Below are 21,200 nucleotides of genomic sequence, written 5' to 3' on the forward strand. Positions count from 1 at the left end.
ACCCAGGAGTCATTGTGTTTATGAGATCTATATTACAATGATCTTGTAGCATCAAAAACCATTGAATTGTACACCTTAAATAGATGAACTGTGTGGTAGGTAAATTACATCTTAATAAAGCTGTCAAAAAATCAAAATGCTGAAATTTTATAGATGGGAACAGTTTAATGATATCCAAGGGATACTAATGGGGAGGGTGACTATAAAAAAAAGTAGACAAGAGAGTCCTGCGCTAGAACAATTCTGTGTCTTGACTGTGATAATGATTTATGGAATAAAATTGTCCTGAGCAACACACACACACACATGCACACACTAGTGCATATACAACTATGAAAATCTGAATAATCTTTAGCCCAGCTACTTTATTGAAATAATGTCAGTTTTCTGGTTTTCATACTTTGCTACAGTTATTTTTTGTAATGTCACCATTAGAGAAAGCTGGGTGAAGGATACACAGGACTGTACTGTTTTTGCTATTTCCTGTGAGTCTATAATTATTGGAGAAGGTATTAGAAATGATAAGGTATTCTTTACTGAAAGCAGCAAAAAATAAAGAAATTAAAATATACAAAATAAGCAGTGATATGACAGAAATAAACATAGATTCAGAAAAATCTCAAATTTGAGAGTAGTTTTTCTCAGTCTTAAGGAAGTGATTCTTTTGGAAGAGACTGGTCATTGGATCTGGGGTATAACTGACTCACCTTTCAAATCTTTGCATTTTCTCCCCACCAGAAGCTGGTAGCTTCATGTACAACACCATCATTTCTCATCTGCACTTTGCAATAGCTTTCTAACTCATCTCTCTGATTCCATCTTATGCTTCTCAATCATTCTTCACACAATAGCCAGAGTAACCTTTTTTTTTTTCCAAGTAATTTCTTTTTTAAATTTCATTTTGATGTAAATTATGGGAGTCTATTTTTCTTCCAAACAGTTGACTATTTATACTAAATTTAGTTATTAAATAAGACTTTCTCAATGTATTTATCTGTGATGCTAGTTCTATTATACAAGAAATCCAACATACCATTATCTATTTCTGAATTATTTACTGTGTTAAATTGGCCTCTCTGTTAATTTGTGGTTCATTGTTATATTATTTTATTGTTGTTTTACTTTTATTATAATTTATAGTGTATTTCAATATCTGATAATATAAATCCTCCTTTAAATATTTTAATATCTAAAATTTTTAATATTCATTTTTTAATATCGAATACAAATTTTTACAGGACTCTCAGCCATTTTATCTTTACAGAAGAATTATTTATTCATGCTTGCACATTCCAAAACAAGACCTTTTGGGATTTTCAATGTGTTTGCATTTAAACATATAAAATAAGTTGTCATGATTAAAATATTCAATCATCTTATTGTGGAATTAAATGAGCCTACTGGATTAACTTCCGATCATTTCAATATCTACCCTGCCGATATTTCCAATAGAGTGGGTCTCAGTTTCTTGATGTTTTCTCCTCCAATGGCCTTATCTTCCTCCCCACCTCAGTCATTTACTCTCATAGGCATAATCCCAGGTCTCATACACCAATAATTACATTTCTTCTATATCCTCAATTTCTAGCACTGCCTCCTAACTTTTCAGTTCACTGACTATAGTACTAAACTCCAGTGGTCCTTAGATCCTTAATTCTGTCATCTTTTCTCTTTCCCATTATATTAATGATTATTCTCCTGTAAAGATAAACTCAACTCAGTTGCTCCTCTGTATATTCTTTTTATGCACCTGGAAAACCTTAGCCCTAATAATTTCAATTCCCTTCCTCCTTATACCAGCACCCACAAAGCAGAATATGTTTGTAAGAAAATCATTATCTTCACTTTAAATTGATGGCCACCATCTTCCAAGGACCCATAGTACCACATGGGAATCCTACTACATTTCCCCAGCCTATTCAATCTCCAAATCATCTGGTAACTATTTCATACACTCTTACAGTCTGCAATACATCTTCCCCATTCTCACTTTCAACTGATAATTTTGCTTTCTTTTTCATTAATAAAATAGAAATAATTAAAAAACAACTTTTGCATGCTCCTATCAGTATAACTTCCAACCCACCTGCATTTGTGCCCATAAAATCTGCCTTCCATTCTGTTGCTAGAGTTAAATGGTTTATGTGACATTCTAAGACCAGCTTTTCTAACTATAAACTGAATTTCTTTCCTTTTGCCTACCCAGTGACATTTGGCCTGGCAATTGTTCCCTCTTTCTCTGGCATCATGAAATTTTTCATCTCTAGGTTCATTCTAATCATCATGTAAACTTTTCTCCCATATTAAAAAAAATTTAGGTTGACATCTGTATTCATCCATTTTCATGTTGCTGTAAGGACATACTTGTGACTGGGTAATTTAAAAAGAAAAAAGCTTTAATTGACTCTCAGTTCCACAGGACTGGGGAGGCCTCAGGAAACTTAGAATCATGGCAGAAGGGGAAGCAAACACGGCCTTCTTCACATGGTGGCAGCAAGGAGAAGTGCTGAGCAAAAGGGGAAAAACCCCTTATAAAACCACCAGGTTTCCTGGACACTCACTCACTATCACAAGAACAGCATGGAGGTAACTGCCCTCATGATTCAATTACCTTCCACCAGGTACTTTCAATGACATGTGGGGATTATGGGAACTACAATTCAAGATGAGATTTGGGTGGGGAGACAGCCAAACCATGTAAACCTCAGATCCTCTTTTGCCAAACACCTCATTCATCTGGTCTTCTGTGTGACAAATTTCTTAAAAGAGCTGTCCGTGTGCATGATTGTCAATTTTCCTCTCATTTGTATTATTTGGAACTACTCAAATTATGCTTTAACCCCCGTACTCCACCAACACAAAATCTTATCAAGGTTACCAATGATCTCCGTATTGTTAAATTTAGTAATCAATTTTCATCTTACACAATCTATCACTGGCATGTGAATCAAGGATTATATCCTCCACTTTGATTCAATTTTTCAAGTTGGCTTCCTGGACAACACAGTTTTCTTTCCTTTGCTGTTTTCTCCTCATTTTTATTCCAACTTCCTAATAATGTAGGGCTCTCTCAAGCTTCCATCCTTCATATCTATATTTCTATCTCCAAATCTTGGTAATCTGTTTCAGTTCTAAAGCTTTTTATAAGGTTGTATCATATGAAATTGCTATTACTTTCGGTCCAAAATCATCAAGTATTGTTGATTGTATGTTATCTGATCTATCTCCCGTCTATATGGTGCCAACTCGCAGCTCAGAAGCATCCTCTAAATCACAACCTATATGGTCAAATGGTAGATAACTCAACCTCAGCCATCTATGACTGAACTGCTCATTTCCAGCAAACCATTCATTCTGCAGCTTAGCCCATGTAAATTCCTGGCAATTCCATCCTTTCCACTGCCCAAACCAAAAACCTATGAGTTATCTCTGACTGGTCTCTTTCTCTTGCTCCCCATATCGAGGCTGCCAAAAGAGCCTATTGGTTCTAACTTCAAACTACGCCCAGAATCTGATCAACTTCTCACCTACTCCATGGCCGTCACCCCGGGGTAGGTCTCCAGCATCTCTGTCTTGTGCAGTTCCCTCCTATATCTCCCTGCTTCCACCTTAGCCTCTACAGTTTATTCTCAACACATCGGCCGGGGTCATCTCTTTAGTAGATAAATTCGATTATTTCACTTCCTTTCTCCAACCCACTGATGGCTCCTTTTCTCACTCAGAATCAAAACCAAATTCAATGCATTGGCCTTGAGGACGTTCCTAATCTAGCTTCCTCTGACTTCATCTCACACTATTCCCCCTCCCTCATGAAGCTCCAGGCCCGCTCTCCCTTCTGCCTGGAGTATTCTTCCTCTGGTTAACCAAGTGGCAAACTCCAGCACCTACTTTAAATCCCATCTCAAATGTCACCTTATCAGTGAGAGCTGTGTAAGCAACCAACCCTCCCCTCCAACTCCACCAAGGCACTGCCAATCTCTGCAATCCTGCTGAATTTTTTTCATTATTTAACCCTGCTAATTACCTTCTGGCATGCTATACATCTTTCTTATATTTATGGTTCATTTCTTATTTACCTCTGCAAAAAGGAAAGCTCCAAGATTTTCTGCTTTATTGATTCTATTCTGAATACCTAGAATAGTATCTGGCAGGTAGTAGGTAATATTAACGCAATAAATATATTTATTCTTTCATTTAAAATATTACCCAAATATTAGAAAAATCCATGCAGTCTTGCTTTCTGTATTGCTTGAACAGAACTACCTTTTATAGAAAATTGTTGCAGTTTTGTTTCTCCAATTGATAGCACTCAGGATATTCTTAAACTATGGACAATCCTATCATATCCATCACTTTTCATTCACTCTTCCTTGTTTTTTGCTTTAAACTTCACAATGGTAGTCCAAAATCTGAGCCACCAAGTGTGTTGACATCCAAATTTAAACTGAAATATCACCCTATTAACAGGCTTTAAAACCTCTATGACAATTCTCAATATAAAGTTTCTTTAATAACCGCAGGTTCCCTAAACTCAGTTTTGACAGAGATAAAATCTCTTTAACTGATTTTTCCCCCTCTCCTTAAACTTTTTAGCTGACACACTAAGTTGATGCAAGTCATGTGATGCACTGGAATATGAATCTGCCATCCATCTTGCTACTTCCCAATTCAATGTGCCAGCTGAATTCATTTTCAAAAGCCCTGCAGCTCCACAGAAATGCAGCTTTTTAAAGTCACATAAAAATAATAAAAGATTGCAGGTTGGATGTTAACTTTCTAAAATACCACAAGCAATAAAACGCGCTCCTCAACAGGAAGTGCTCCCTACCCATCCCTCGAAATAGCACATGTCACTCTACAATGATATTCAGAATATGGTTTCTTTATCCTGGGCCTCTTCCAGGTTCTGTTTCTACGGTAACCAAAAAATATTTATTGTAAAGTGATCTCATATAGTCAGCAATGACACACACAGATCTCAAGGCTGGCATAGAATGTACCATTCAAGTATGACTAGTAACTCTTTTTCTCTTCTACTTTGAGTACCAACATTCTCTCTAGACCCCCAAAATGAGAAATATGTAACTGACAGATATACTTTTGTATGTGTAATAGAAATAAATTGTAAACTCCAATATTGCATATTAAGTGTGTATCTACTGGCTCTAGATTTTGATATCAAAGGTCAGCATCTCTTTGCAGAAAAAACAGTGTTTATAATTTTTTTTTTTGATGTGACAGAAACTGTTATGTGGCCATTTGGCTATGCTGTGGTGCTCTTATATTTTGTCAAGCACTGCTGTTGATGTTGCAGTGAAGGTGTTTTTTAGATGAGATTAACATTTAAATCAGTAGACGTGGAGTAAACAAATTACCCTCTAAATTGTGAGTGAGCCTTATCCAATTAGTTGAAGACCTTAAAAGAAAAAAAAAATGCTGCTCTCCAGAAGTAGAGAATTCTGCCCACAGTCTGCCTTTGGACTTGAAGTGCAATGTGAACTCTTCTCTGGGTCTCTAGCCTGCTGGACTACCCTGTCAGTTTTGAATTTACCAGACTTGCCAGTGTCTATCATGGCATGAGCCAATCCTGAACCCAATCAATCTCTCTCTCTCTCTGTCTATCCCTCTCTTGGACATATATATCCTGTTGGTACTGTTTCTTTGGAGAACTCTGACTAATGCATGTGATATCACTAAAAAAAAAAATTCAAATTAATGTGAAGAAAAATTAAATTGTACTGTTATTTTTTATTTATTTCTTTTCTCAAAAGGAAGTAAATTTGGTACCAATGAACCAGAAAGCTTATTTATTTGGTTATTTTAATAATCAATACTTCTAGGAAATAAAATATTTCTTAATTTTGAACTTATAAAAGAACAGGGTATGACACATTTCATGTTATTATATTTCATAGATTTAAAAGGTTCCCTTTGCTAGTATAGATTATTAAGTATCCTTTTCAGAATGGCTATAGAGAGGACCACCCTTGGTTGACATTAGAAAATTGTTTTTTTAATCAAAATGTTTGAAACGTTAGGCTTCAGGTTTATTCTCAAAGAGTTTTTTTAATAAGAGGAGTAGCAAAAACAGTCTTATTTCAGAGTATATTTAATCTGTTTGATCCTTAGGGATGAGGGAGAAGTGAATTATTTATTTGGTTTGGATGCATTTTATTTCTTACAATGGGGGAATAAAATTTGGCCATCTCCTGCTTTGGTTTCATTAAAACTATAAGAAAAATTATGCATAAAATGCTTCTAAATTTCTTTTTAAGCCATAGTTTAACATAAATCTACAAACCATCACTGTAGCATGGTGGTTGTGAGTGTATCTGAGTTTGAATCCTAATTCTTCCATATACTAGCCATGGAATGTGTGGTGGGTTTTAATCTTTGGGCCTCTGTTTACTGTCCATAAAGAGGGAAAATAATTGTACTTTTCCACATGTTATTGTGCTGCTTAAATGAATTTAATGTGTATAAAATTCTTAGAATGTAAGAAACAATCCATTTGATGTACCAGTACTATTAGAGAGATTTTCATTTGTATTTCTGGTTGTAGATACAATGAAACTAGTTTAGAGTTAGAGACACACCTGAGTTTATTGTAACAAATAGAAAGTGGCTACCACTTATCTGATTTCAAAAGTTTTGTTATTACATTAATTTGAGCATTTTGACTAATTGAAATATGATCTCTGTGGATCCACCCAGTAGACCTCAGATTTTTCATTATGATGGGAAGTAATCAGTTCTGCTAGATTGTCCGTCTGAGAAATTTTCTGGAAAACATGTCCTTGGACTTTAGTCCCCTTTCCTGTCTTTCTTTTTTTTTCTTTTTTTTTTTTTATTTAGATGGAGTTTTGCTCTTGTTGCCCAGTCTGGAGTGCAATGGCATGATCTCAGCTCACTGCGACCTCTGCCTCCTGGATTCAAGCGATTCTCCTGTCTCAGCCTCTCCAGTAGCTGTGACTACAGGTGCATGCCACCACACCTGGCTAATTTTTGTATTTTTAGTAGAGACAGGGTTTCATAATATTGGTCAGGCTGGTCTCGAACTCCTGACCTGAGGTGATCTGCCTGCTTTAGCCTCCCAAAGTGCTGGGATTACAGGCATGAACCACCATGCCCTCCCTTTCCTGCCTTTTTAGCACCAACTTGTAAGGAAGTAATTTATCTCCTGTGCAAATTCTTTTTGTAAAAATTTTCCACATAATCCTTGCCTATTTTTCTTTGTTCTTCCATCTTCCATTCCTTCTCCCTTGGCATATTTCTGACGGGTTTTATTCTTTCCTTGCTTTTAGATTATATCTTTTTTTTTAAACTAATCCTTTGGCATCATAATTTCCTCTTGTAGAATAACGGCCATTGACTGTTTTACTCTCATTTTGCTTTGGCTTCTCTTTAATTTTTCATTCTGTTGTGCTATTTTCTTGTTCTTTATTTTATCCAGTTAAAGAAGACAAAAGTAAAATCTACATTCAAATACTGTAATATGAATGCATAAAGCATAAAACATAAAACATCCATTAAACAATTTCCTCCTAAATAAACTAATTGAATCTCAGTATTTCAGTCTATATTTTCCCTACTGTCTCTTCAATGCATAAAATTAATAATGCATAAAACTTGTGTCCTCCCCCAACCACAAGGAAAAAATAAATCTTTACCTTCCTCCCTCTCCCCAATTTCATTTTTAGGTAAGGTAGTTACCATATGGACATGTTAAAAATCACATCTAAAATTATATGCATGCAGATGTTCTGAAAATACTGTTTTTAGAGAAAAATTTTTTTTTTTTCTGAAAATCTGGAACATCAGACATGTTGCATCTTTATTTAATGGAACAGTCTAAACCTTACTAAAATTATAACTTTCATGATTGATCACATCGTTGATCAAACCAAAGCTATTCTGGCATTAACATCTGTTAATCAGCCAGATGTTCTCTGTGGTCTCACTGACTGAAGAAAACTCTTTCCCTGCTGGTTAGGGACAAATAGAGAAGTGTTTGGGATTTGGTTTTGGTTTGGGGTTTCTTTGCAAGGAACTGTTCTCATTGCTGAAGAAAGAGGAGCAAAATAAATTATAAAAAGCAAAAGCATATGATGAGTTTCTTTAGATTTGTGCACTGGTCTACGGGAGTTGAACATACACAATCTGTGTCTTCTTTGGGTTAATAAATCTGAGCTATTTGTGACATCAATTCCAATCTTATATTAAAAGAGCATATTTGGAGTTTCAGTGACACAACAAAATAAAAACTACTTGTAAACCACAGCTCTTCACCTATTTTGTAACTCAATTTCTTATCATCCCTTGGCTTGTCCAAGTAAAATGTCAATATGTAAATTTACCTACCAGCAGTAATGGCAAATTCTCAGTGAGTGATTCATAATTAAAATATCTTTAGTGACATCCAGGCAGAATTATTTTTTTAAATGCTCCAATAAACTTAACCCTATACCCTTGATATAAAAGAGAAAAAGTGCTGGGGAGAGAAAGGAAGGAAAGAAAGAAGGAAGGAAGGAAGGAAGGAAGGAAGGAAGGAAGATAATATTTGATTTATTTATTCCTAGGGAAGTCTCAAATCAACATCGGGCACCAAGTTATCCTTAGGAAGTATGAAGAAAATTTAATTTTTTTCAATCTTGCTTCAAATCACATTCCATGCCTAATATTTACATATGCTATGTTTTAAATAAACCTAAAAGAGCATTACAGTTATAAGCTAGAAAACATTTTAGTCTTAGAAGTCTAAAGTGAAAAAGACAATGGGCTATGTTAAAGATTGGCCTTGGGGTTATGGAAAACTGAGGCGATATTTGCACATTTTAGAGCCCTAACTTCTTGTAGCAGCAGTTAGCAGACCAGCCTCAAATCAACCTCCTCTCTCCTTTCCTTGCTCACTACTTGTATCTGAATCCCTGACCAGGAAAGCCTGCCAGGGCAAGGGAAAAGCAGGACTGCGCATGCCTCCCTGAAGACACCGCTGTTAATATCACAACAGTCCTGCTTTATGCGATCACAATGTTCTTTTCCTTGCATTCTCTCATTTTCATCCTCACAACAAACCTGTAAGGTAAGCATTATAACACTGACGTCATAGCCAGGGGAACTAAGGCTCAGCGTAGCCAAGTGACCACCCCGGAAATACATATTTGGTGAGGGAGCTGTAATTCTAACCCAGGTCTTCAAATCTCAGGTTACAGCAGTTCTTTCCCTATTCTCCAGAGTCAAGGAGGTGGTCCACAGAAACAGTGAAAGGTCAGAAAGGATCAGGGCTGAAGAAGCTGACATTTCTTCCCCCGTATCACAACTTTCTTTCGGAATAACATAACATGGACTCACACCCCCACACTCTGTTATGCTCACAAATCCAAGATGCTGGGTGCCTAATCTGGGAGGAGGGGCAGGAGGGTGGATGTCTCCAAAGACAGTAGCCTGGCCATGTGACTATTGTTTGTCTCTTGTATCCATGGAGAATGAAGGAACAGTGATGAATTTTTGCTCACAAACAACCGTTGAAAAAAAAAAAAAAAACAGAGCCAAAACAACTTATATTTGTGAGTGATCTTTGCCAGGTGGGACAATTACTGACCTTTTCTAAAGCCACTTGCAGTGTTGAACTGCTTGCATCTGTGTTTCACCTTAGACAATCACAATGAGAATTAGTAACAGATGTCTTCACAGTAGGAGGGCTGGAGAGACTTTGATTTTGGAGCAGGGACCTGGCAGGCTGTTACCAGTTCTGAGCTTCTCGTGCATTGTTCTAGTGACGCGATATTTCAGGGTTACAAAAAGCTGGCTTTGAAGGTGAAGTACCCAGGGAGAAATCTGTGTTCCTTTCCCAGGTAAGTAAGTGTCCAGCTGCAGCCAAACACGACTGGGCACATCTTTCCTTTATCTTTTCACAAGCTGACCCTAGACTCAGATGGTAATAAGGGAGAAAGGCACTTCATGACGTCATCTGACTCAAGTTTAATAGTTGTTTCTTGTTGTTGTTTTGCCTTTTCTCTAAGTATCCTAATGTATGGTCCCTGGTAAGCTATGTAGCCTTGTGATTATGAAGTGTCTTGGAATATTAAGAGTTTTTTTTGAACAGCATCTCTACCACTTATTAACCACATGTTTTTCATCTGCTAATGAGGATAATGATAACTCACTTTTAGGATGATAGTGAAGATTACAAGAGTAATATTTGTAAAGCACCTAGCACATTGTCTAGCACATACAAGTGCTTAATAAATCATAACTCCACAGATAGCATAGGAATGTATATATACATTCATAATTGAATACATATTCAAAGTTGCATAAACCTCACACACTTAGAAAGAAAAAAGATCCTCCTAAAAAATGTCACAACTCTAATTCTTTTTGTAAAGTCCTCCTGAAAAACTGCAATCATGTTAGAAATAATAAATATAGCTATAATGTTACATTCCTAGTCCTATTTATTTCTCTTCAGTCTGATCGGCCCCCATCGCTGACCCTGATGTCAGCTCTCTTAATTGAAGTTGCTAATGCTATTGGCTTGAAGGAATAAGGTAGCAACCAATCAGGACATAGCAGGCAAAGATCTCTTCATGCCTTCCTTTACAATTTTAAGAACTTGAATGTCTTGTATACTCAATGGACAATTCAGAACAATGTCAGGTTGATTTCCCAAAGGATAGAATTCAATGGTATAATCATCGCACATATGGAATACAGAGTCACATACTTGAAAACGAGAGCAAAGCTAGAATGCATTCCTTGTTTGAAGTTAATTAAAGTTGTAGTGAAACAGCACATAAAACACTGTCTGCAGCCAACTAATTCTTCTGTTGCAAAGATGTTGATTTATCTTGCTTCCAGTGCATACATTTTTCAAGCGTATTTTTCTCCTCGAATTAAGAGAGAAAGGCCGGGCGCAGTGGCTCACGCCTGTAATCCCAGCACTTTGGAAAGCCCAGGAGGCTGATCACAAGGTCAGTAGTTTGAGACCAGTCTGGCCAGTATAGTGAAACCCCATAATACAAAAATTAGCTGGGCGTGGTGGCGGGCATCTGTAGTCCCAGCTACTCTGGAGGCTGAGGCAGGAGAATCACTTGAACCTGGGGGGCGGAGGTTGCAGTGAGGTGAGATCACGCCACTGCACTCTAGCCTGAACAACAAGAGCAAAACTCTGACAAAAAAAAAAAATAAAAATAAACAAAAAACAACAAAAAAACAGAAAACAGTTCTGCTACTCAAATAAACAAAACTGACTTTTTTTGTTTGAAAACTTACCATGGAGACTTAAAATTGGAAGTTTCAAGTACTTCCTGGCAGTCTTTTACATGGCATTCACTTCAGGCTGCAGATAAAAGGAACAAAACTTTTTTTCCTGTTTTATTTTCCCTCTCAATTTCAGTAAATCTTTTGCCATTAAATACTCCCTGCATCAAGAACAGAGTCTGATTGGCAATAATTCTATGATTGTTTAGTGAATAAATACATAATGTTCTATTTTTGCTTTCCAAATGGCTTATGCACAGCTATGTTCTTTTTGTATAATCAGTAAGACTCAAGCAACAATTGGATGATCCAAACTGATATGTATATATATATGATAGATATTTGTATTATATATAACTCTCTCATATATGAATGTATATATGTAACATACATAAAAGATATACATACATATATGTGTATATGTGTATCTGGAAGGATAAAGCCCAAATTCTCTAAGGGTAAAGTCAATACTGTAAGGATAAAGTCAAAATTCTCTAACACAGCCTTCAAGGATCTATGGCAATTGTCTTCTCCATACTTTTGGTACTCCCAAACAATTAGCTTTTTACTCAAGCTATTCACTTTTATTTCTCCGTCACTTTATTTTTTCTATTTATAAGTTTATAATTATAAAGAATTATGATTTTTTTTATCTGCTGTAAAAATTCTACTTATATTTCAAGCCCCAGAGTCATAGATGTCCTCTACAGTACGTTCCGTAATTCTAAGGTCAGAATTGATTCTTCTATCCATTGTACATGTAACACTCTGGCCATATGGTTAACCTTAGTTCTGAACATGCTTGTCTTCCCATTATTTTGAGAGATTCTTAAGCCAAGTAGCAATGTCTTTTTCCAGTGTTTATTCTCCAGTTCTTTAGACCAGGCTTTATCCTTAAAAGAAGGACCCAATAAACATTCAGCAAATGATTGAGGAAATGGATGAACGTACAAAAGCAATGTCAAACATGTTTTCCATATGAAACATGTTGCTAGGCACTGGTGTTTATGAAAATGGCTCATGGTATAATCTGTGCTTTTGAAACAGAGTCTAATGGTTTCTCTATGTATATTCCAACTCATCAAAGATTTGTTGCTGTTTTTTGTACAGTTGTTCATTTATCTCAACTCTTTGAAGAGGTTGGAGTTCAAAGCTGCCTTTTACCTTTTTTCATATTGTATGATATATTTTAGGCTGTTCTTGAATTAAGATGCATAAAACGACTTACCCTAGAAAATGCGTAAGAGATCAAAGTAAAATACCTCTGGAGAGTTCAGTTAAGAATTAGGAAAGGGTAGTCATTCTACCATATAATTGTTTCTATTGTATCTTTCAAAGCCAAAAGAATCTTTCTTTGCTTTTCCAGACAATCATCATCCACTCCTTCTTATAAACTCATATAGCATGGTGTATCACTCATTTGCTAATTAATCTCTGCCTCATATATATTCTGTATTACCACCTACTACTACTATGCATTCTTCTTCCATTTAATTTCAATATTATAGATACCTTATTTCCTCACTAGAGTTTAAACTCTTTGAGTACAAAATCTCCTTCAGAAATTAGTGGTCTGCTTCATGTATTATTCAAATAATAATTCATTTTTGCTTTGTTTTAAACTTTAGAACATACAATGAAATATTCATGTTTGTTTTATTTGGGGGAGAGGTGTCATTCATTTCTTTTGCTTAGTTTGGCTAATTTCACTCTCTGTTGTATGTTCGGCCTTTGCTGTTTTGTTTTTGTTTTTGTTTTTGTTTTTTTTCCTTTTGCAATGGTGATCAACGCACTTAATTCCAGCAAGCTACACTTGATGTATTTTGATTGAACAGGAATTGTTTTGTTGATACTAAGGGAAATCATCTTGTGATTCATATTAGTTTGCTCAGGATTTGAATGATTAAGCATACATGGTTCTAGAATTGGTTCTGAGAAATAACAAGAAAGAAAAGAAAAGATTCATGCTGCATTAATAATAATGGAGTTTAAATGTCAAGTCTGATTTTTTAACTCACAATTTTTGCTACTCCGTGCCCTGGTGTAGTCTGCTATTATTTTACCCATTTTGCTGTTTGTGTTTACAATACATACTGGAAGGAAGAAGGTTGCTTCCTTCATGCCTATTTGTCTCAGGTTTTTAGATGCATATCCGATTTCAATGAAGAAGAACTGAAAGCAGATGAGGGGCTTCTACGGGATCCTTGAGGCTGTTTAATTATGAATAAATAAATGATGGTGAGAATCGTGTTTAAATAGTGGCAGTAAGCCTGTAGCAACCTGGGGTGGGAGAGCATGTTAAGGAGAAGCAAAAGTAGTCTCTCTGCTTCTCACCATCAACCTTGACTGTAGCCTGCGTGGAATACCGAAATGACCCATAGCCTTTCCTTCTCCACTCACTTTGAATTTGGGCTGGGCCAGGGGAGGAGGAAGTAGGCAGGTAATTAGGAGGAGCAGGTAGAATTAAAACTATCCATAAGAAAATGAGAACACAAATATTGTTAAGTATCTCTCTTTCTCTTCTCACCTGCCACCAAAAAAAAAAAAAAAAAATCACAAGTGACTCCAGTTACATTTGGAATGAAAAGTTAAGGAAAGATTGGTAGTCAATGTGTTTTTCTGAATTTTCTGCAAAGCAGCTCCATTCCAATGTCAACACTGCCATAATGCCTTGTCAGGCATCCACTAAAGAAACCATCTATCCAACTGTATCACCCTGCCTAAGACGTGGTGGGTGGACAGTTTTCTGCTGTGGAATGTCAGTATGCAACCTGCTCATCAAGCCCTCTGAAATCCCTAAGCCAGAAAGACTGCTACAGAATAGAACTCCTTATTTGAGTGCTCAAAGCTCAGTACCTTTAAGGAGGTCCAAACTTCCTTCCCTGCAAACACCTGACAGATAGAAAAAAGAGAAGGCTACTGATAGGGTTTCCCAAGGGTGAAAATCTTTGTTAATATTTGTTAGCAACATGAAACTGGGAATCCCCAGGCAGCATTTCTGTTCATTTAGCCTGCAAAATCCTCTCATTGTCATTTTGCATATAATGGAGTTAATTCCCAGAGCCAGCACTAAACTAACACACGATGGCAACTTCTTCAGCTGGACCTGGGGACCTGGGGAGTGTGAGGTTCAAGAGACGATCATCACCTGTCCCACTGCTTTCTAGCAGTGATGAACAATACAGACAAACTTTTTGAAATCTGTCTTGAAGCCAATTTGCATTGGTCCGTCCTCTGCCACTTGTTACCGATAGGTGGAGCTGCTGCAAAGCAGATCAATGTATATACATGTACAGCGCCTACTGGACTATGTTCAACAGATAGCCGCTGAGGCATACAGGCACTGTGTCATATCCTGACAGCTATCAGAGAAACCAGCCTTAATTCTGTCACCAAAAATTATATTTATTCACTACGTAGGGGATTCATCCACAAATTAAAAGAGTACGTATTTGCCTAAGATCCAAATCTTGACCTTCACTTATATAAACTTAGACTTTTCTTAAATCATTTTTGAGTTCTTTTCCTTAAATGAACTCAACTATAATTGACTTCATTAAAATATTTTAAAAATAGGCTGGGCGCGGTGGCTCACGCTTGTAATCCCAGCACTTTGGGAGGCCGAGGCGGGCGGATCACGAGGTCAGGAGATCGAGACCATGGTGAAACCCCGTCTCTACTAAAAATACAAAAAGTTAGCCGGGCGTGGTGGCGGGCGCCTGTAGTCCCAGCTACTCAGAGAGGCTGAGGCAGGAGAATGGCGTGAACCCGGGAGGCGGAGCTTGCAGTGAGCCGAGATTGCGCCACTGCACTCCAGCCTGGGCGACAGAGCGAGACTCCGTCTCAAAAAAAAAAAAAAAAAAAAATTTTAAAAATATTCATTACAGTACAATTTCCTCAGCAAGTCCTACTGTTAGAGCATTGTTGTGGTCTGTTTTAATATATGACAAACAAAACTTCATTTATTTTCCCTGCTTACCTGGCATAGTTCTTCTGGGCTTTGAGAACAATACTATTTAATGATGCCACGGATTCTAGGCAAGAACAGAAGCTCTGACTTCAGTAATCTGTCCAACAGAGAGAAGGGAAAAAATCAAAACCAAATCAAAGCACGTACACACGTACGTACATAGACACATACATGTATATGAATGTATCTCTTTCCTACAAAAATGTGCCCATGTGTTTTATTATATACGTTTTCATATCTTGACAGGAGAAATGTAGTCATTTCATTGAAATTGTTTGCATAAAGATAAAGCCAGCTTAAAAGAACAGCAAGGAGTTCAACATTACTCCAATTCATCTGAAATGAGTTGTTGATCAACTAAAAAGAAGCTGTGAGGAAAGAAATGCTAAATAAAGCCAACTGTCCTGCCTTACCTATAGTTGTCTATTGCTCTTCTCCAATTATGGGGCTCATTAGCCAGTGAGGGATATTGGAGCTCAGCTTCCTGGAATTACAATTCCATGGGGAAAATAACATGGACCTGTACAAACTTCCAAGCCTGCAAGACATCTCTGAATTGTTTCTGCCATACAGAAATGACCCAAAGCCTTCCAAAATTGGTCCTGAATATTTTTGTTTATAATTCTGGCAAGACATAAATTTCCAGTGACACCCAATGTAACTTTCCCTGAAATCATTCACTTCCTCAAGAAGCTACTGAACTATCTAAGTTTAGATAGATAAACTAAACTCAACTATCCAAAAGCCAGCCATATACTTTCTCCATAATTTAATGGGGTTAGGCAAATGTTAGCTTCACAAGCATGGAAGGCCTGGGCAGAACAATAGTAAGCAGAGCACCGGGCAGATATCAAGAGCAATGGCCCACATGAAAGTTATTAGGACTCAGTTGGCCTCAACTCTAGTTACATCACCAGTGGAGCTTGTTTATTCCTGCCAAGCTCAGCCTTTCTAAAAAAGAGCCATCTCCTCAGAAACCTAACGTAGGAAAAGGTAGACTTCCTGAAACTAGATATTTTAAAATATTAATCATAGAACCTTGGTTAATGGAATACCTTAAGAATGCCCAGAAACCTACGATGGTTCCCAGCTTAGGTTTTAGATGCAGTGAACACTGAGCTGAGTTTGCCAACCCTGTTTCAAGGTTCCATGATTAATATTTTAAAATATCTAGTTTCAGGAAGTCTGCCTTTTCCTATGTTAGGTAAATAATGCATTTTCACATAAGAGAAATGTGATAGTATCGGGGAAACTGCTCCAAACCCATGACCTCCATCCCAATGGAAAATTATTGAACCATAAATTCAATATTGTGAAAATCAATTCCTAAACCACCTACAGCTGAATGTTTATTCAGTTCAGTCCTGTCTCCATGCATGCTACTCTATGTTTCTCCAAATAATGTCTTTTAAACTAACTCATAGTTTTCTTTTTATTTTTTTAAAAATGATTATCTTCCATTTCTAAAGACAAGGAATATTTGAAAACCCAGTTTTTTTCTTGATAATGCAGACATTTTCTAAAAGTCACCTTTCAGTCAATGCAGGGTCCACCTTAGATAGCCATTGACAAATTCTATTTCTGATCTCTATTTCTCTTCCTTTGTTTCTCTACTCCTTATTCTCCACATTAGATTTAAAGGAAAACAAAACACAAAGATGCTTGGGCTCACTCCGAGAGATTCTTGTTCACTTGCTGTGCAGGCAAGAGATTTTAGAATCAGAGATCCAGTGAAAGACTTTAGTTTATTGAATTTTCTCTGAACAACACATTGTCAAAGCATCATTTCAGAAAACCTATGACACATTCATTGGTTTCATGAATTTTTATTAAGTTCTTAGTCAGTGGGGCAAATTAAATTTTAAGGTAGTGGTTATAAAGGCTATAATTCTTCAAAGTGATTCATCTCAATCACAGAAGAATATTCTTAATAGCACTCATCACCTTCTGAAAGTATCTAATTGTATCATGTTTATTTTCTCTCTCCTCCAACTGAATGAAATTTTACAAAGAACATTAGAATAGCACTTGATACATCATAGGGACTCAATAAGAAATCATGATAAATAAATACATTAAACACTATCCCACACATTGTGGCATTACATATGGATGCCATATAGAAAGTTAATCCTCATTCACTGGTGGTGGGAATGCAAAGTGGTACAGACAGTTTTGAAACTAGTTTACCAGTTTCCTATGAAATAAAACAAACACTGTATTACTCAGCATAGTGAAACTCAGCTATCTCACTTCTGGGTATTTGGCCAGGTGAATTGAAAAGTTATGTTCACAAAAGAACCTGTACATAAGCTTTATTCATAATTACCCAAAACTGGAAACAACCAAGATGTCTTCCAATAGGTGAACAGATAAGTAAACTCTGGTACATCCATGCAATGGAATATTACTCAGCAATTAAAAGGAATGAGCTATTGATGAAAGATGAATTCAGTTTTCTTTTTTTTTTTTTTTTTTTTGAGACGGAGTCTCACTCTGTCGCCCAGGCTGGAGTGCAGTGGCGCAATCTTGGCTCACTGCAAGCTCCGCCTCCCGGGTTCATGCCATTCTCCTGCCTCAGCTTCTCCGAGTAGCTGGGACTACATGCTCCTGCCACCACGCCTGGCTAATTTTTTGTATTTTTAGTAGAGACGGGGTTTCACTGTGGTCTCGATCTCCTGACCTCGTGATCCGCCCGCCTCGGCCTCCCAAAGTGCTGGGATTACAAGTGTGAGCCACCGTGCCCGGCGAATTCAGTTTTCTAACAAAGGAAATTTAGACCCAAAAAACTGTACATGGTGTAGTTCACTTAAGTAACAGTCTTGAGGAAGCAAAACCATGGAAGCAGAAAACAAATGAGCATTTGTTAGAGAGATTTGAGGAGGGTAGAGGCTGACCACATGGAAGCACTAGGGAATTTATAGGGTGATAGAACAATTCTGTATGTACTGCAGAGGCATATGCATGACTCTATGTACCCATCAAAACCCATAGAACTATACGCCGTAAAAACTGAAAGTCACTACATGCAAATTAAAACAAATGAATAAATAAAAACAGGCAGGGCAATCCCAGATGGTATGCAGACTCTGACAAATGAAATTAACTACATTAGGATTAGGTGAGAAAACCTCACTGAAAGGAGTGGGACAAAAAATGAGCTGGCTTAAGCAACTTTGGTAAACAGTGTATTGACTGGAAAATACAGGACTTAAAGACAAGAAAAAAGATCTGTACACAAGCATTACACTGTAGTGGGAATGTGTGTCTTTCAGGGGTACAGCCTAATAATTCTGAAATTACATGTGTTTAAACAAATAAGTAAATGAATTGTAAGTAATGGGGGAGCCAAGTTTCTCACTGTCGGCAAAAGAAGCTATAAATAATCAAATGGAAGGTGGATTAGTGTAAGAGATGTAGTATAAATTCATTTTATTTATTTATTTCAATAGAGATAGATAAATGTTTGTATACACGGGGTAGTATTCATGCAGATATATTTTGCAGTTCTGTGCGCTGAGAGGACCTAAAAGCAATAACAGCACAGTAGCAGCAAGTACCACTAACACCATATCTTGATTTCTAAATATAAGTTGAACTATCTCTCTTCACAGATGATATAATTCTGCATCTAGAAAAATCCCATAGACTCCATCAAAAGGCTTCTAGAACTGATAAATGATTTCAGTAAAGTTTTGGGATATAAAATCAATGTACAAAATTAGTAGCATTTCTGTACATCAATAACATCCAAGCTCAGAGCCAAATCAAAATGGCAATCCCATTTATAATAGCCACAAAAATAATAAAATACTTAGGAACAGAGCTCACCAAGGAGATGAAAGATCTCTACAATAAGAATTACAAAATGCTCTTGAAAGAATTCAGAGATGACACAAACAAACAAAAAAAGTTCCATGCTCATGGATAGGAAGAATCAATATTGTTAAAATGGCCATACTGCCCAAAGCAATTTATAGATTCAATGTCATTACTACCGAACTACCAAAGTCATTTTTTACATACCTACAAAAAACTATTCTAAAATTTATATGGAACCAAAAAACAGCCTGAATTGCTAAAGCAATCCTAAGCAAAAAGAATAAACCCAGAGGCATCATACTACCCAAACTTCAAACTATCCTATAAGGCTACAGTAACCAAAACAGCATGGTACTGCTATAAAACCAGACACATAGACAAATGGAACAAGATAAAGAACCCAGAAATAAAGTCACATGCCTACAAATCATCTTATCTTCAACAAAGTCAATAATAACTAACAATGAGGAAAGGATGCCCTATTCAATCAGTGGTGCTGGGATAACTGGCTAGCCATATGCAGAAGATTGAAAGGTGGACCCCTTTCTTTCACCATATAGAATAATTAATTCAAGACGGAATAGAGACTTAAATGAAAGACCTAAAGCAATAAGAATCCTAGAAGAAAACCTAGGAAATAATCATTCTGGACATTAGCCTTGACAAAGAATATATGACTGTGTAAGTCATCAAAAGCAATTGCAAGAAAAACAAAAATTGATGAGTGTGACCAATGAAAGAGCTTCTGCACAGCAAAAGAAACTATCATCAAAATAAATAGACAACCTATAGATGGGGGAAAATATTTACAAACTATGCATCCAACAAAGGTCTAATATCCAGAATCTAAAAGGACCTTAAACAAATAGCAAGCATAAAACAAATTACCCCATTAAAAATGGGCAAAGGACATGAACAGGCACTTCTCAAAAGAAGACATATATGCAAACAACAAATTCATGAAAAATTGCTCATCATCGTGAATCATTAGAGAAATACAAATCAAAACCACCATGAGATAACTATCTTACACTAGTCAGAATGGCTACTATTAAAAAGTCAAAAAGCAACAAATGCTAGCAAATCTGTGGAGAAAAGGGGACACATATACTGTTAGTGGGAATGTACATTAATCACTGTGGAAAGCAGCCTGGAGAATTCTCAAAGAACTTAAAACAGAACTACATTTGATGCAGCAATCCCAATATTGGGTATCTATCCAAAGAAAATAAATCATTCTACCAAAAAGACACATGCACACATACATTCATGATAGCACTATACACAATACCAAACATATGGAATTAACCAAGATGCCTATCAAGAGTAGACTAGATAAGAAAATGTGGCATATATACACCATAGAATATTATGCAGCTATAAAAATGAATAAAATCCTGTCCTTTGCAGCAACATGGATGGAGCTAAAGGCAGTTATCATTGGCCTCATTGTAGAACTAATGCAGAAACAGAAAGCCAAATATCACATGTTCTCACTTATAAGTGGGAGCTAAATATTGAATACACATGAACACAAAGATGGGAAAAATAGACACTGGGGACTGCTTGAGGTGGGAGGGTGGGAAGGGAACATGGGTTGGAAGGCTACATAATGGGGCACTATGCTCAATACCTTGGTAACGGGATTAGTTTTACATTAAGTATCAGTGACACGCAATCGACTCATGTAACAAATGTGCACATGTATTCCCAAACCTAAAATAAAAGTAGGAAGGAAAAACTGTGCCATTATTCTCCTCCCTTCCCCCATCATTTAATAAACATCATCTGAACCTCTAAATGCCATTCTCCAATAATAGGAACCAAGGATCCTTGTAGAAATAGCTGACTTTAGGGTAGGGTCCAGGAAAATATGAGATAATTCTGGAGCATCTTCAAGTGCCAGAAATTTAAAAAGTGCTTTAAAAAATGGGTGCATGTAAAAAAGACATAAGAGCTCCCAAAGGACAATACTGGAACAAAATAAATAAAAGAAATATTGAATTATAACACTAATAATAAAATAAAGGTTCATGACATTGTGGTATAAATAAATAAATAGAAAAATTGGCAAATATTCTAATGGAAAAATCTTTAGGATTACAATGATAAACATAGGAGAAATGAAGGAAATAAAAAAACCATT

At 36.5% G+C, this 21,200-nt stretch overlaps 1 long non-coding RNA gene across 2 annotated transcripts in view; it reads left to right on the forward strand.

Annotated features, from left to right (window-relative positions):
- Positions 1-9,718: 9,718 nt before the first annotated feature.
- LOC131382297 (uncharacterized) overlaps positions 9,719-21,200 on the forward strand; it is a 70,105-nt gene continuing 58,623 nt past the window's right edge. Inside the window, exon 1 of one of the 2 annotated variants that reach the window (XR_009211646.1) lies at positions 9,719-9,854. This is a non-coding gene — a long non-coding RNA (uncharacterized LOC131382297). The remainder of the gene's footprint in view (positions 9,855-21,200) is intronic. The other variant, XR_009211645.1, reaches the window with a different exon arrangement.

The sequence above is a fragment of the Hylobates moloch genome, unplaced genomic scaffold (assembly GCF_009828535.3).
Source record: "Hylobates moloch isolate HMO894 unplaced genomic scaffold, HMol_V3 SCAFFOLD_22, whole genome shotgun sequence".
Lineage (NCBI taxonomy): Eukaryota > Metazoa > Chordata > Mammalia > Primates > Hylobatidae > Hylobates > Hylobates moloch.